Below are 15,825 nucleotides of genomic sequence, written 5' to 3' on the forward strand. Positions count from 1 at the left end.
AACGTTATCTAGCACCTTCCTCCCTAGAGGATCAAACCAGATGTGCCTTGTTTTTATCCTGCTGGCAGCTAAATGTAATTTCCTAGGTAGACATCTACAGAAATCCTGTGATATCTTAAAAAGTAAATTTCATCAGGGTAAACACAGCTCTAAAGCATTAGACCAATGAAATTTTAAACCCCATCTTACAAAGTTATATTTCACAAAAGTGGAAAGCCATTTTTATTCCTTTTTTGCTGCAAATTTTGTGAACATATGGTGTAATGTGGAAACATGGATAGTAAGAACAGTTAGCAGTTGCTGTGGTACTGCTGGCTTATTTCCACTTTACAAATTCATACGAAGCTAAAATATCACGCTGGTGACATATGCTTACCGGCTCTCCATTTACTGCCTGCAGCTATGGGCTCCTGTATTCTAATGGTAATTCTACAATCTGTTCACTGACAGCTCAGGGGGCCAGATGATATGCACACTACTGACAGGGACATCACTTTCATGAAACATTTACTTCTCTGCACCTGAATATTGGAGTAATCATATAGAGAGTCGACACACCATGAAATAGAGTTAGACTGAAGATTCTGAGAAGAAAATAGCAGACTGTCACTCAAAATAAAGTTCATTTTATACCCAGCAGAGCTAGGTTAAAAGACATTTCCATACACTGAAAATGCTTTCCATCTTTAAAGCTGCAGTTTAAAAGAAAAATGTTTTCCCTGTATTTTTCTTCAGTGGCTCAAGGGATAATTACACTCCAAGACTTGCATTTGAGAAACTTGTACTTTCTTGTCCTATGCTATTGGAATGAAGTCAGAATTACAGTGGGTGGATGGGTGCTTAAAATTCAACCCTGCCACATTGTCAAAAGCACAACCCAACTACCCCTGAGTAACTTAATTTCATTTCCTGCCAGGTTGGCTGCAAGGTTTTGAACACATGAAGGCCATTTGCATGAGGCCATCTCTCAGCTAAGATCTTCCCACCTTACTGAGGCAGCAGCACAGGTGCAGCTGAGCTTTTGGTAGTGGATCAGTGCCGAAGGAAACGTACAGCCAGGATAGGATTAGGAGGCTGATGCTGGGGAGACACATCCATGAGCAGCTAAAGGAGTCAAAGGACTCGCTGTAGGATCGGGATCAGCTGCTCAGAGCAAGAACTGAGGGAGTGTTCCTAAGCAGGCACAGGCAAGGTTGATAATAAGCACATTCAGGTGAGAGCTGGTAAAATGCATAATTCATTGCATAAATGATATATTTTACAAGAAAGGGTAATGAGAAATTTCAAGGCAAAATATTAATTTAAATATGCAAAAATTTGAGAAAAAGCCTAAAAGGCCAGATAATATTTTCCTAACTTTTGTCGTTCCCACCCGAAGACAGCGACCAATTATCTAATATTGCAAAAGAGGAATAGAGCAGTAGAATAAAACAAAGATTATTTCCTTGCTAATTTAGACAGGGCAAGGATAAACATATAATGTGTGAGGCAGCAGCCGGTAAGGATGGAAATCACCTTTCCAGCACCCATATTACCTGTGAATAGAAATACAGTATTGACATTAATACATTTTCCATTTTCTGGCCTTTGTGAAAGTATTTATGAGCAGAGATGGCACTGGAGAAGAAATTTAAACATTACTAGGCAAATGTGGGTAAAGTAAAAAGCTGGACTGGAAGGCACAGAATGAAATACTATCTGGAAAGAAAAACAATCATGAGTTAAAAAAGGGTATAGTTTGAAGTGTTCATACATTAATGTACCACTGAACATGAAACATCACATGAATTTAGACAGGAAACACATAGAAATCAAAATGGAGATTGCTGAGAAGTAAAGCTTCTGATTACCACTGCTGATGATCAAGAATTCTCCCTGTCAGTCCCTTGAAAATCTGATTTTTGGTGCAGCGAGGAAAACTGTCTTGATTATGCTGTGTTGGAATTATCATACGCTAGAACGGTGGAGTCTGGTCAGACATCATCATAACAATGTCTTATCAAATATCCATGTATGTAATATAAATCTTCGTAGCTACTTGTCTAATACACCGAAAACCACTTCTGTGCCTATTTCAACCCTTTTCCAAATTCTGATTTTCTTTGTATTCTCAGTAGACAGATTGCATAAAGCATAGATGATGCTACCAATGTCAAGTTATAAAGAGTTTGTTCTATAATACCTCATATTCTTGAGGATTTTTCTCATAATATGCTAATGTTGTGACCAAGGAAAGGGTTTTCTATTTAGGTGATCTTTCAACTTGTTTCAGAATGACTACTATTATTACATTATTTTGCAATGATTACAGGGATCAAATGACATCAGGATTTTTGGTGTTCTAGGTTTTAAAAACTTTCATTTGTGTTCTAAAGAAGTAGTACAAGCAATGTATTTTGGATGTACTGATTGGAACTTTTTTCACTGAAAGATATTACTATTCAAGAATTTTGTATAAAGTGGCTTGTTTTGTAGAAAACTAAAATGTCTGGATTTAGTTTTTGAAAAAAATACTTTGAATAAACAGAAAAATATTTTGACCTAGTTGAACAGTTATTTTTAAACAAAAATTAATTGGAAATAAAAACCACCAAACACCTGTAGTTGTTTTTGTATTCTCTTTTCAAGTTAGAATAAAGTACATAGAGGAATAATTGAAAAAAATGTATTTTCCACCAGAAATTAACATGCCAAAAAAAAGACATAAGAATACTCACAAGATTGAAAGATACCTTCTTTTTTGTCTATTCCAACATTTCAGAGAAAATATATTCTCCAACTAACTGTAGTAGTTGTGTTTTATAGGACTACCTGGAAAACCTTTCCTGCTTATAAAACAGTAGGGATGGCTTAAGGCAGGGAGGCTGCTATAGAATGTGTACACCTATTTTACTCTGTTATGGAACATTTATTTATACACCCCTTGTTTTTATTTATCCATCTAAATTTACAGTAGTGTCTTAAAATTTGATTGTAAAGACTGCTTTTATTTTATAAAAATATGATATCCTCAGTTTTGTGTGTGAAGATAAAGAGACGGAGCACAAAATCTCTTCATTATTTTTCCCCAATTTTAAGTTTCTTCAAACACATGGCAATACAATTTTTTTTTTTAATTGCCTGAAGCACATTCTTGCAGCACTTCCTCTACAGTGAGGATGCCATCAATGCAGTGAGGACAGGTGAATGCCTTGTAACTGCTGTCTCAAACCTGGAATGAAGAGTAGCACTGTAACTGTATATTTATGAGGTAATTTTAATTAATGTTACATCTCAATTGCATCAGACTTTTTGAAATTGAAATACAGCCTGAATTTCAGAAAATAACATACTGGAGTGTAGAAAATGTGTAGAAAAGTGTAGAAAATAAGATATTGTACTGTGTCATTAAGAAGACTCAGTTAGATTTTGAAGAGAACAGCTCTCTTCACTCCTATATCCCTGAGTCACAGGAGGAAAACAGCTTTCTACTCAAAATATGCAGACTCCTTGTATTTGAAACTTTTTGCATTTCACTTCTAAGCTTACACACATTCAAACAATGAAATAGGGAGTCTACTCAGCAGAACTTACCAGACATGTGAAATAAGTGAAAAATCCCTGCTCCATGGATTAACAATATGTTCAGTATCTGTTCTTTCTAGTCCCATACTCTGCATATTCTCACTGTACCAAGTACATTTTTGATTAGATATTCACCATTGGCTAATTTATGATACGAATGTAAAATAATGTATTTCCTATCTTCTTTGACTCATTCTTCTATGATATGGCATGCTTCTTTTTTTTGATCCTCTTGTTAATCTGTTGGACTAACTAAAAAGGAAAACAAATGACATATAGAATAATGCAAGGGCTAATCTCTTTAACATGGATTCTTGGAAATCTTGGAGCAACCCAGCTTGTTATACCACCTCAAGCCTCCCATAAGCAATGGAGCCCGATGGTAGCATGTAGATAAAGTTTGTTTGCTGTTCTGCAGCTAATTCTGTGCTTCAACATGTCTCTGTTCTGTATATTTGTCACTGGCAGTGACTTTTTCAGGTGCTTTTTCATCCTCTTCCCGCAGCGCTGGAGCTTCACGAACTGAAATTGAAGTCACTCAGGTGCAGCCAGCAGTGGCTTTTCCCTAATGCTGTCTGATGGTGAGTCCTGTACTATGTCTCTCCCCTGAAGGGGAACTGATGGAGTTGCTCCATCCCAAAGGGCACGCTTGGCAGCTCCTTTCTGCCTAAAATTTTCCAAGGTCACGCTTGCACTAGCAAATGTTGTGGGCTGATGGCTTCAGATCAGTGCTGCTCTGAGGCTTCCTTTCTAGATCTCAGGCCTTAGTGCCTGGACGGTGAAGCTTGAGGATGATGCCTCATTTTCAGTTTGCTTTTTGAAATGTGTGTGTTCCGGAGTCTCTCAACTTTTCAGACTACATCATTACTCTTGAGCGGGAGAGGAGGAGCAGGCACTGATCTGGTAATCAGTGACAGGACCCGAGGGAATGGCCTGAAGTTGTGTCAGGAAAAGTTTAGTTGGATATTAGAAAAACGTTCTTCACCCAGAGGGTGGTTGGGCACTGGAACAGGCTCCCCAGAGAAGTGGTCACAGCACCAAGCCTGACAGAGTTTAAGAATCATTTGAACAATACTCTCAGGCATATGGTGTTACTCTTGGGGATGGTTCTGTGCAGGGCTAAGTGTTGGACTCAATGATCCTTGTGGGTCCCTTCCAATTCAGCATGTTCTTTGATTCTGTGATTCTGTGATTTACCTGAATTTCATGTTAGGCATGAAACCTCCTTCCTTATTAAAAAAAAAAAGTGATTCTTTTTTGACAACACACATCAGAAAGACACTACAGAATAGTGAACTCCCAGACCGACTGCTTCAAACACTTCTCCAACCAAATTTAATTTGTGTATTTGGGTAGAAAATAATAATAAAACCAACTAATTTCTATTAATTGATATAATAAGCTCTACTCTACAAGCTTCAGCCCTAATCTATGCTTCTTCCTTTTCTCAAGTCAAAAGTTAAAGTGAAGAGATGCTTTTATGAACCCACCTTTTCTCTTCAAACCTTTTTCCATCACAGAACCAAAACTGATACACTTTCTCCAACACTGTGCTACTTGGTTCTCATCATCACTTTGGTGAGTCAGCCTAGGCTGCTCTGGCTACCCTGGCTATTCTGGAGTTGTATGGAGTCTCTGGATAGTTCCCATTCAGACATATCCTTCAGTCCTTTGAGGCACTTGCTGTGACAGTCCCAAGCAACCCTTCCAGTTGTCTTATTTTCCTGCCTACTGTTTGTCCCTAATAAAGTAAAGAGCAGGTTGCTTGGCCACCCAGCTTGATCCTGTAACAGGAGAATGAGTCACAGGACTGAGTCCTATGGGAAGGGGTCATCTATATGCATGGCTGCTCATGTTTAGAAAACCAAAAAAATTGTGTTGCCCAAACCTAAAACTAGAACTGATAGCAAGTGATTTGATTCTTTGAACAGCTGTTTTGGCTTTGCATTTCTCTAGAAATTGCTGTGAGGGCTTAAAAGAAAGATGGTAACTATTGATGGGACAAAGATAATAACCAAGAGAAGAAAAAGGGCTTGTAGTCAGCTTCCACCCACAATGACAAAAATCAAACCAATCAATTCTCCCAAAATCTAAATATCCTGCTTCTGTATCTCTGCCTATGATTGCCTGCTTTTTTTCATGTTTTACCCTATAAGCCCAGTGATACCTTAGGTCAATACCTTGCCTTCCCCTCTATTCAAACATTATTAGCTCAGAGATGATAATAAATTTTAACAGAGTTTTAAGTCTAATAGGAGAATTTTCTTCTTCTGAGTCTAAGGTCTGTCTTAACTCTGCCTTTTTTAGGAATAGGTCTCCTCTCCAATGATTAGCCCTGGAGATGTCAGGTGCCAGCTCTGAGAGTCACTGACTGGTAGCTTCAGACCTGGAAGGGCTGCTCTCTGAGCCCAGAGTCCAATGACTTCACTGTGGCCTACACTTACAGCTCACATTATGGTTCATCCCAAATGTGGTGGGGCCACTGAACTGCAGGTAGGTCAGTCCAACTGTGCATGGGTCTTAGACCCTCTTTGCTGGTGTGCAGTAACCCCAGACCAGCTGCAATGAGCCTGCTATTGATGCACAGGTAAACTCCATGTGGACAGCAGGATCATTTACATATGTCAAAGTAGCACCAAGATTTTAATTTGAAATGTTAATGGGCATAAAAATAAATGCCAGTAGATTTTGATGGAACAAGAAGTTAAAATAACTCTGGGACCATGTGGCCCCTACAGAGGCATCCAAATTCATTGCAACTCTGCTGATTTCATTACCAGTTTATCTACAGAGAGAAATCATTTCAGACTCTGGCATAGTAGTTTAAAGAGGGATAGCTATTCTCGTTACCCATGTGAACTAATGAACTTAATTTAGAACAAGGGCACATTTTACAATTAAATCTAAAATAAAGCAAGCAAGCTGAATAAATTAGGATTGCTCTAAAATATGAGAAGTCATATAGTGAGTTAGTCAGGTCTGGCCATTCCAGAATGGCATGAGTTTCCCTTCCTCTCTTTAGAGTTTCCCTCTAAAGAGAAACTAATATCAGATGTGAGTTTTGTCCTAGATTGGGTAAGATCTTGAGCAAGGTACTTAACTTCTCAGCTACACTTCTCATTTTAATTTTTTATAAACCCTTATTGTTCCAACAGCTCATGCAGTAGATGGTTTTGAGACCTAGAAAGTTAGTGGTTTTAAATAACGACTTATAAATAACATCATAATTTAAGCATTTAGGCCTTGAAAATCACTCCCTTTGGAGCCCTTGAGAGAAATGGTATATATATGCAAAAATGCAGATGTTAGTAGGAACAGCATGTACATATCTGAGAGCAACATTTGGCCCCCTTAAGTCAAATGAAAAAACTTTCGTGCTTACATACACACTCACAAACCCACCCTGCTGTGAAACTAAATATCTTTTTCTGATTAAATGTTTACTCAGTCTGTCTGTACCACAGAGTGACTGCAATAGCAATAAAGCTCTGATGTGGCATAGATTAAACCTTGAGGACTTTGTGGTGGTGCATTTCTAGATAATTATATAATCAATAAGAATAACACTTATCTCTTACAGAGCAACTTTTATCTCTGGATTTTAGGTTGTGCCAGCGTGTAAGGTTTAAATCTGAAAACAAAACCACCTTAATCTAGTGAAAAAATGCAGTTATTCCATGGAAATGGACTTTCTACTGTCTTCTATTTCTTTAATGGAATTGAAATTATGGATTTATTACTCTGGACTTGCTACAGCAAATGGAGGTGAACCTCACTAGAGCAAGTGTGAATGCAGAAAGAATGTGGAGATTACGGGTAAGGTCACGTTTACAGGCTCAGGGCTATTGTCCAGCATGCAGCATTAAAAGAGGCAAATTGTGGTTTCTGCTGAGGGGAAAAGGGGCAGTAGAGAGATGGGGATCCTCCTGTCTCCCCCTGGATACTTGCTGAAGAGACTGTCAGCATCCTGCTGGTGGTACTTCCTAAGCCCTGGCGCCCCAGTGTGCCTGGTGGGGGTGTGAGGGTGGAAAAAGCTCTTCTCTCTTGTCTCTCTTGTCCTCAGGTGAGCTACAAGCCATATACTGAAACCTTAGGGGTGGTGTAGCATTGCTCCCCAATGTCCTAAGAACTCTTCCTCCCACAGCTCCTCCCAGTGTGGGCTGCAGAACAACGTCCTGAAGGCAGAGGAGGTCTCAGTACAGTCACTGGTGTTTTCCAGGAAGCTGGAAAGGCATCAAGAGGTGGGTACTTTTCTGTCTAGTACCTTTTCTAAGCTCCTCTGGCACTTCAGTGAAATTGGGAAATTTTGTTTTCGTGTTTTCCTGCTGGAGAAAGTCACTTTAGTGGATGATTGAAGGCAAAATTTGGCAGTTTTAATACTTGCAAATCCAAATTTTGTAAACAAAGCTTTTAAATTATCCAAGTCCTACACATTAAAATGAAAGGTTTCAATTCAAAATTATGTGTTGTGTCTAGATTTATCTTTGTTTGAAAAGAATAAAGCAATCAAAAAGATAAAAAAATAATTTTTTAAAAATTAAAAATTATGACAAAACTTTTAATTTGACCTTATTTATTTTTTTCAAACCATTCACATACTTTTTTTCACTAATTTTTAAGCACTTCAGATAATGTCATAGTTAGGAACATATTTTGCCCAGCTCTATTAAGTAATATAGGATATTAAATAGGATATTAATATAGGATATTAAAGATTCTTCCAAGCCCTTTCCTCTAGGTATGAAGTTTTCCCAACCCCAAATCTATCTCAGGATTAAACCCAAGAGAGCATCCATCTCATCTCCCCATGCTCTAATTTGACCCAGGAAAAAGTGAGGCCCCTGGTGTGGATATCCATCTGCCACTCTGCCCTGGTTCTGGTTCAGGTTCAGAAAGGGTCTGGAGATGTTCCAGGCCTCCACACCGCAGCCTCTTGGATACCACTGGGATCGATGAGAGCTGTGACTTGGGCTAAGGACATTAACAGCACATGCAAAACGATGACTGAGAAATGATGATAAAATGTGATGAATGTGATAATATGATACAATTATGATGTTAAAAGGGAATTATAAATGCTGTCCTTTAAGAGTGAAGCGAACAGTTCAGTCTCAACTCATCAGCTATTCCTAGGAGACATCTTAAACTGGATGTTTTGACAAAATATCAGTAATATGGTTATTCTCAGTGACTAGCAAAGACCCTAATATAAGATTTTTTTGGGGGGCCATCTGGTTTGTCCATTGGAAAAAAAGGAGATAATTTTATCTCTATTACTTTGACAGACCACTAATTTGTTTTTTATATAATTAATATTGGCTCAGCACCAGTGAAGCTTTATTAAATTTAGGGAAAAAAATCTTCTAGCGTAAGACACTGAAACTGGTTAAGAATCAAGACTTACTTTTATTACACTGGGATTTTCTGTCATTGGTTACAAGCACAAAATAGTATAAAAATATTTATACATATGGATTGCAATGTGTAGTGAAATTCAAACCAGAAGAATTCCTGTGTCTTCTGCAACCCTTTAAATCATAATTCAGAGCATCTCAGCAAAAAATATGTTTTTATAAAAATGAAAGCCCACTATAAAGAATAGAGAGGGGCAAAATGGGGAATTTCTCACCACATAAATTTAATTATAAAAAGATACTTTAAAAAGGAGGCTGGTTGTCCAAGATTTTCTATGCTGTGAACTGAAAGACTGTTCCAAAGGGTGATTCCAAACTATGATAAATTTCTGCCCAGAAGCACCTCAATAGTGGCCTCTCACTCTCTTTCGACTGTGGAGGAAATCAAATTATATTCACCTCGTTAAACTGAAAGTGTACCCCTCTGTTTGTCTCTTTTGTCTTTGTATGAAACTGCGGTAGAATAGCTTTTACAATGTTAGATGTCAAGAATCAAGTTAATGTAAATATTCCTCAAGAATTCCACGAGTCTCTCAGATAATGACTTGCAAATTGCCAGATTTTATTTGGTGTTCCATAGGCAGAATTCCTACTAGCTTTCCCATGGAAAAATCATGTAGAAATAGAAATCCTGGTGGTTTTCTTTTCTGCCTTTTTTTTTTTTCCCCAAGGCTCTTGACCCAAGAAATTCTGTGGCAAAAACAGATTCTTAGATTGCTGACATAAGCTGCCAGTTGAAGTTTTGATTGCACAGAAAAAAACATCAGTATTAAAACTTCAAAGAAATATTCTTTTCCCTTCATTCTGTTTTTCTCATTTTCCTATGGGAATATTAAAATAATGTAAAAAAAAAGTGATATGAACAATTATTGAAAATGATAATAAGTTACAAATTGCTAAACCATCTTTCAGGAGAAGCTAGAAACTATGAAATTTTTAGAAACTATGCATATTTTAGGGATGAATATGCAAAGAATTGTCCAGGTTCCCAACCTGCAAAAATCCCTTCAGACTAAGGGTGGAGCTGGAAAGCAGATGAATACCTTGGTAAAAGGAGACGTTGGGGCCCATATCTTGCCAGAAATCAAGTGGGGTTATGAGTTGCATCTCATCTGGAAGAAAGAGCAAAACTAGTTCCAGTCTTCAGAAAGAAAGAAACTGCTATTTGGAGTGGAAAACTCACATTTCAGAAGGAATATATTTTTGGTTTAATTTCAAATGTATGAATTTGGTGAATTTCAGAATGCTAATTGCTAATTATTAATACAGATTCCCTTAATTACTGTTAAGGAGATGAGATTATGAAAATATGGAAGATTTTTCCTAGCCATCTAACACATATAATGATGCCACATTATTGTGCTCTTCAAAAGATTTATACTTCTACTACTACAGCTGTCTTCTATGAGCTGTTTTATAGAGATATAATAGGATCTGTTGGTAGTAGGTGCCTGTGTATCAATAGAACAAAGATGAGAAACATATATTGCTATCTAGCTGCTGTAAATATAAGTTCTAAATAAAAAGAAAGTCAAGTGGGAATGTAATTATATTACATATATTATTAAATGACACGAATTAATCCATTCTTCTAATTACGTTCAGGCTCACATAGATGAGGGATAACATCAGAGATGATCATGAATGAAGAAAACTGATTTCACACTAGACTAGGGAAAAATTCTGAAGAGGAATCATAAAGAAGGCATTGACACATCCTTAAAAATGAGAATTTTCAACAAGGACAAGAATTTTACTTGCTATATTAAAAAAAACAGGTGTTCTTCACTGAGAAGCTCACCTGATTTTACCCTAGGTAATTTAAACTGCTGTTTAAAATGAGTCACATGAGATCTGCTCTCCACTACATTCTCAATAGAAATTGTTTAATTAATTGCTAGAAAGATGACATTTTAATTAACAATGGAAATTCTTGGGGTTGTGTTTCACAGGAAAATTCTAATAACCTTTGTGATAGGCTTTATAAAAGATTTTCAACTGGTATAAGAAACGAATAAAAACAACTAGAACGAAGAAGGGCAATACAAACATGATATCCGAGTCCTGGATTTTTTTTCCCCATAGACACAAAGCACAGTTCATCTTAAAATGGAACAGAGAGGCATTTCTGCACAAACCCTAGAGGTAAAGCCTCCTGACATGTCACCTTCATCACATAAATGATGGGCAACTCTCTGAGCTTGCAGTGTCCTTCATAGTCAATTTCCATCCTACTTTCCATCCTCAGTAGTAAGATTGGACTTGAATCTCCAATGAAATGATGAGGCCCTACCCAGCATTTAGTCTTTGCCGAACATGCATTTGTGCTTCCTCCTTCATGCATACCATGGTCAGGAAGAAGTTCTCATTCCTTGCTTTTCAGTTTCTCAATGGAGCACTTTGGTGCTAGAATCCAGGTTTTCTCTAGCCCGTGTCGTTTGTATGTTCCTTGAGAGAGAGAGCAGCATTTCCTGGATGTAGGTGAAGTGCACAGCACAACAGCCTGTGCCTGAAAATGAACTTTTCTGCTTCAGATTTTGTTTCCAAAAGAGTAAGTTCATGAGGCTTGTGCTGCCTGAAGCACCACAGTTATATCGTTCTGGTATTGAAAGTTTTCGCTTAGGGCCACCTCAGCTATGAGTACAGGCATAGTCTGGATAGCAGGATGGACACTGTTCAAGGCAAACTGTTTTATACAGGAATAACTGAATACAACAACAGTAAAACCCTTGTTTTAGAAGGCCTCAGTAACTTTCATTGGTGGTATTTTTTCTCAGGGATGAGCATGTGAAAAACAAAATAAGAAAAAAAATTCCAAATATCAAGCACAAAGAAAGGAACAAAACAACAGGAGGAAGGAAAATTTGTACTGGTTTTCACAGATACAAGAGAACACTGCCTAAATCCCTAAAAATCTGTTTTAATTATCTTTATATTTCTATAAGTTTTCCATTCCTAAAAAGCTGTTACTACAAAGACATCTTTTATGTAGCAAAAACATGTGGTTTTCTGAGCTTCAGGTTACTGATTTAAAAGCAATGACACCAGTTCATGAAATGGAGATATGAATTAGCTGCAGACAAATATTGATGGGAATATCCGTATATGCCTGTAGAAAAGCAAGAGATTATTTTCTCAGTGCATTCTTCTTAGACAGCATAAATCTATTTTCATCCTTTCATGTTGTACTCGGTTAAGTACATGCACACTGGTGACTTTTCATTATCATGAGATATTCTCAGGCTATCTTGGGAGCTGGAAAGTACTGTTGAGTGAACCCTTTCAAATTCCTCAACAACTTACTCAAGCTGTTTGAGAATGAAAATAAGTGTGCTTTCTGTATTGTAAAAATACTGTCACTATGCCTAACATTCCTACCTAACTTTGGCATTTCCTGACTTTCAGAGGTAACATCTGTTGGTATAATTCACCTGGTTTCAGTGGAATTGTATCAGCATAAAATATGGTCCTCAGTGCTTCACATTGCAACTTCCACCTTGTTTTAAAACGCTGTTACATTTAACTTTTTAGACATTTTGAAGGTAAGAAAGAGAGGAACACACATCAAGACTGCATAGTTGAAAGAGTTTGTGACTTGTTCTCCAAAGTTTTCAGAGTAGTTTACCATGCCAGTATTTCTCTTTCTTTTGCCTACTGGGCCAGCTTTGTCAGATCATGATCATTTAATTGGTGGTTACCTCTCATACTCCAACTTACTCGCAAAACTCTTTATCCTTCAATATAATTTCAAAACAGTTTGTTCTTTGGGTGTTTTTTTACTTTCTTAAATTTACCTTTCTGGATAATAGACTATTCATTCCACATGGAACAACTCCTTTTAGCCATCTCCACGTTTGGGCAGTAAGGGCTAGAGGCTGTTCCACTCTGCTCCCCTTTTCCTTTTCCTGCCTTCAGAACTGAGGTCTGAGAAAGCCCCTATTACCAGATGTGCACTAATTATTAACTGTGATTTTTTTTCTTTTAATTGCATGGATTTGTGTCTGTATTGCCTTATGTGGAGTCTGAAATGAATGGTCATATATAGATCTTAACGTGATTTTTTTTTTTTAATGGGGCAATATTGGTATTTTTGAGGGTTCATGTCATCATGATCTAAAAAATAATCAGTTACAATCTCAAATTTAACCTAGTTTGAAGTTTTCTCTTTTCTTCTTCGTCCAAAAAACTGCAAACCGCCTCCTTTTTTTCTTTTTTCCCCTCTCACCTAAAACCTGATTTGTATTAGTCTTAAAAGAAAGTCTGAATACCTAGTGCTTTCTTGAGGCAACAGGTTTTCCAACCTGAAGTATTCTATTAGCTCAGAAGATTTCTCCAAGCCTTTTGATTAAAATTACACTCATCACTTAGGGCACTATAGCATATGTTGAGGTGAAGAGCAGGTAAGCTGATTGCTGTAACTACGGAGTCCACAAAGTAAAAATTGGACAATTTGTTGTAATTTAGAAAGATGAATGTGATGCACAAAATTACATATTTTATTTGAATGCCAGATTGCATGTCTCTAATCAGGATTTAAAATCTGAATGAGAAGAAATTGCACCATAATTGTTTTTCCATAAGAGAACAAAGAGGTTGTAAAGGCACCTAATCTGCGTCTTTGAAGATTTTGAGAAACAGCAGTAGAGCTGCAGAGTAGCAAAGGAAAGGTACTGCTGCTGTTTATCTCAACCTTGTTAACATAAAAACAGTTTTACAATTCACTGAATTCTTTTTTCTTGCAAAAATAAAAGATGCCAAATTTCCATATGCAAGTGTTTGGGATCCAATTTACCTTCAGTAAACTTCTTTGGGTTTCAATGAAGTTGAACCATAGGTGAATGTTGTCCTTGCTCTTTTCAGTTCCTACACAAATCCTTTTATCAGCCTGAATTTCAAGCTTTTAATTAAAACAAGTTTTTACTGCTTTTAACTTTTGGTTGGAGCCTAATGGGCTTCTGTACTTCTCCAACAGGAAGGACGTAATACAGAACACTGCCTGTCATCTTCATTTACTGTTCTGTGTGCAGTCTTTCTTGAACTATTGCATTGACTCTGTGTGTCAGTGACAGAAGAGCCCTTAAAAACCTTAATGCACCCAGGCCTTGATGCCTTTAACAAAGCATTTATAAAAAGAGAAAAAATGCGTAGAACATGGAGCTTTCTGCCGTATCTGCCCAGGACTCTGGCAATGCTCTGAACTGATTCAGAGAGAAGGGAAAGGGATTCTTACTTCTCTTTCTGTCTGTCATTTTGATATTGAGCAAATCCCTTTATTTCTCTGTTTTCTTTTCTCTTCTGACATTTCTCTGACTTCCCCTAATTGTTTAGAAGATGATTGCCTCTCTCAACTCTTTATTTTCTTGCCATATTCAAAACGCATGTGCATTAAATTGGTGGAAGACAAAGAGCACACGAAAATATTACCATCTGAGCCAGAGTCCAGCAACAATTCATTCAGACAGGTGGGATCTTCAAGCAGTCCTCACCAATTTTATGCATTGGGTTGAGGCTTGAGCTCAACTGGGACTCTTACAACTATCCCAGTAACACATAGTAATAAATAAAAAATAAAATACAGTAATGATTATGAAAAGACTTAATTGACACATGCCATCAAGGTCCTCTGTCTTTTTTTAAAAAATTTCTTTTTCCTGCATTGTAACAAATGTTGAGCACTGGGAAGCCTCAGCTGCTGGTGGTGTTTGTGTTCAGAGCAGTCCTTGCTGTAAGGACTTCTCTCAAGAGGAAATTGGAGCAAATTTTAAGTAATGAAATATCAAAGAATAATGGGTGATGTTTAGGACCTGATCTATCCTCCTCCTCCCAGGTAAATGGGCCCAAAGGTTTGTATTATTAGCTAGTGGCAAGGGAGATTTACCATCTCCAGTCTGCAAAGTACACTGTGCCAAAAGACTTGCAGGGGGACTAGTGAAAAAGACAAACCCAAAACAGATCAGAAACTGAGTACATATACTGCCTTGTTCCCTTCCTGCCCAGCTCCAAAGTTGTCACAATGCAGGCTATTACAGGGCCTTTACACATTTCCCATTTTTCTCAGTCTTCCAGAAATTGTCATATACTACAAAAAAATTATTTTGCCAGTCCAAATAGTGAATCCTCAGAAATAAAATTTTCCTCACTCCAGGTACCAGGGGGCCTAGACAAGGTGCCATCTTCAGTATGAGGAATCGTTCAGTCAAGTCAAGCTTTTAACTTAGGTGTGGGATACTTGACAGTCAGGCTGAAATCATAATGGAGAATCATCTGAGAAAGACAACCTCTGGAAATAGTATCGGGAGGAATATTTCTTTATGAATGTTTTGAGAACATGAGATTGAGGCAGACTGAGCATGCTGAGAAAGAAATGTATTTGAATCTCTGAAAAGACACTTAAGACTCATTAGAGGTCATCTGAACAACATAGACACTCAGACAAGAGTTTTAGTCCTGGTTTTGGCTTACCCACACCCTCTTCCCTTCCCCATCGCTCTGCCCCAGTAGATCTAAATATATCTTGGACTATTTAAGTCAGCCCTGTGTGTATATGTGCGCACACACTACTCATCAAGAAACAACAAAGAAACAGCAACAAAGGTCAGCATCTCTGATGTAAATTAGACATTGGTAAAGCCTACCATATTGCTTTTTCCCTTGGCAACAACTGTACCAAGAATGCGCTTTGCTATGCTGGCAGGTCCAGATCCTCCCAGACAGGATCTAAGTTCCATCAGAGCCTAGCAAAGCCAAAGGCACCAAAGGAGTTTCAGTTTGAGTTTCAAGTACCAGCTTGGGGTGGAAACTGGTCAAAGTTTGCAACAGAAATCATTGCACAGCTTTTTCTTTAGTC

This window comes from Chiroxiphia lanceolata, chromosome 3, assembly GCF_009829145.1.
Source record: "Chiroxiphia lanceolata isolate bChiLan1 chromosome 3, bChiLan1.pri, whole genome shotgun sequence".
Lineage (NCBI taxonomy): Eukaryota > Metazoa > Chordata > Aves > Passeriformes > Pipridae > Chiroxiphia > Chiroxiphia lanceolata.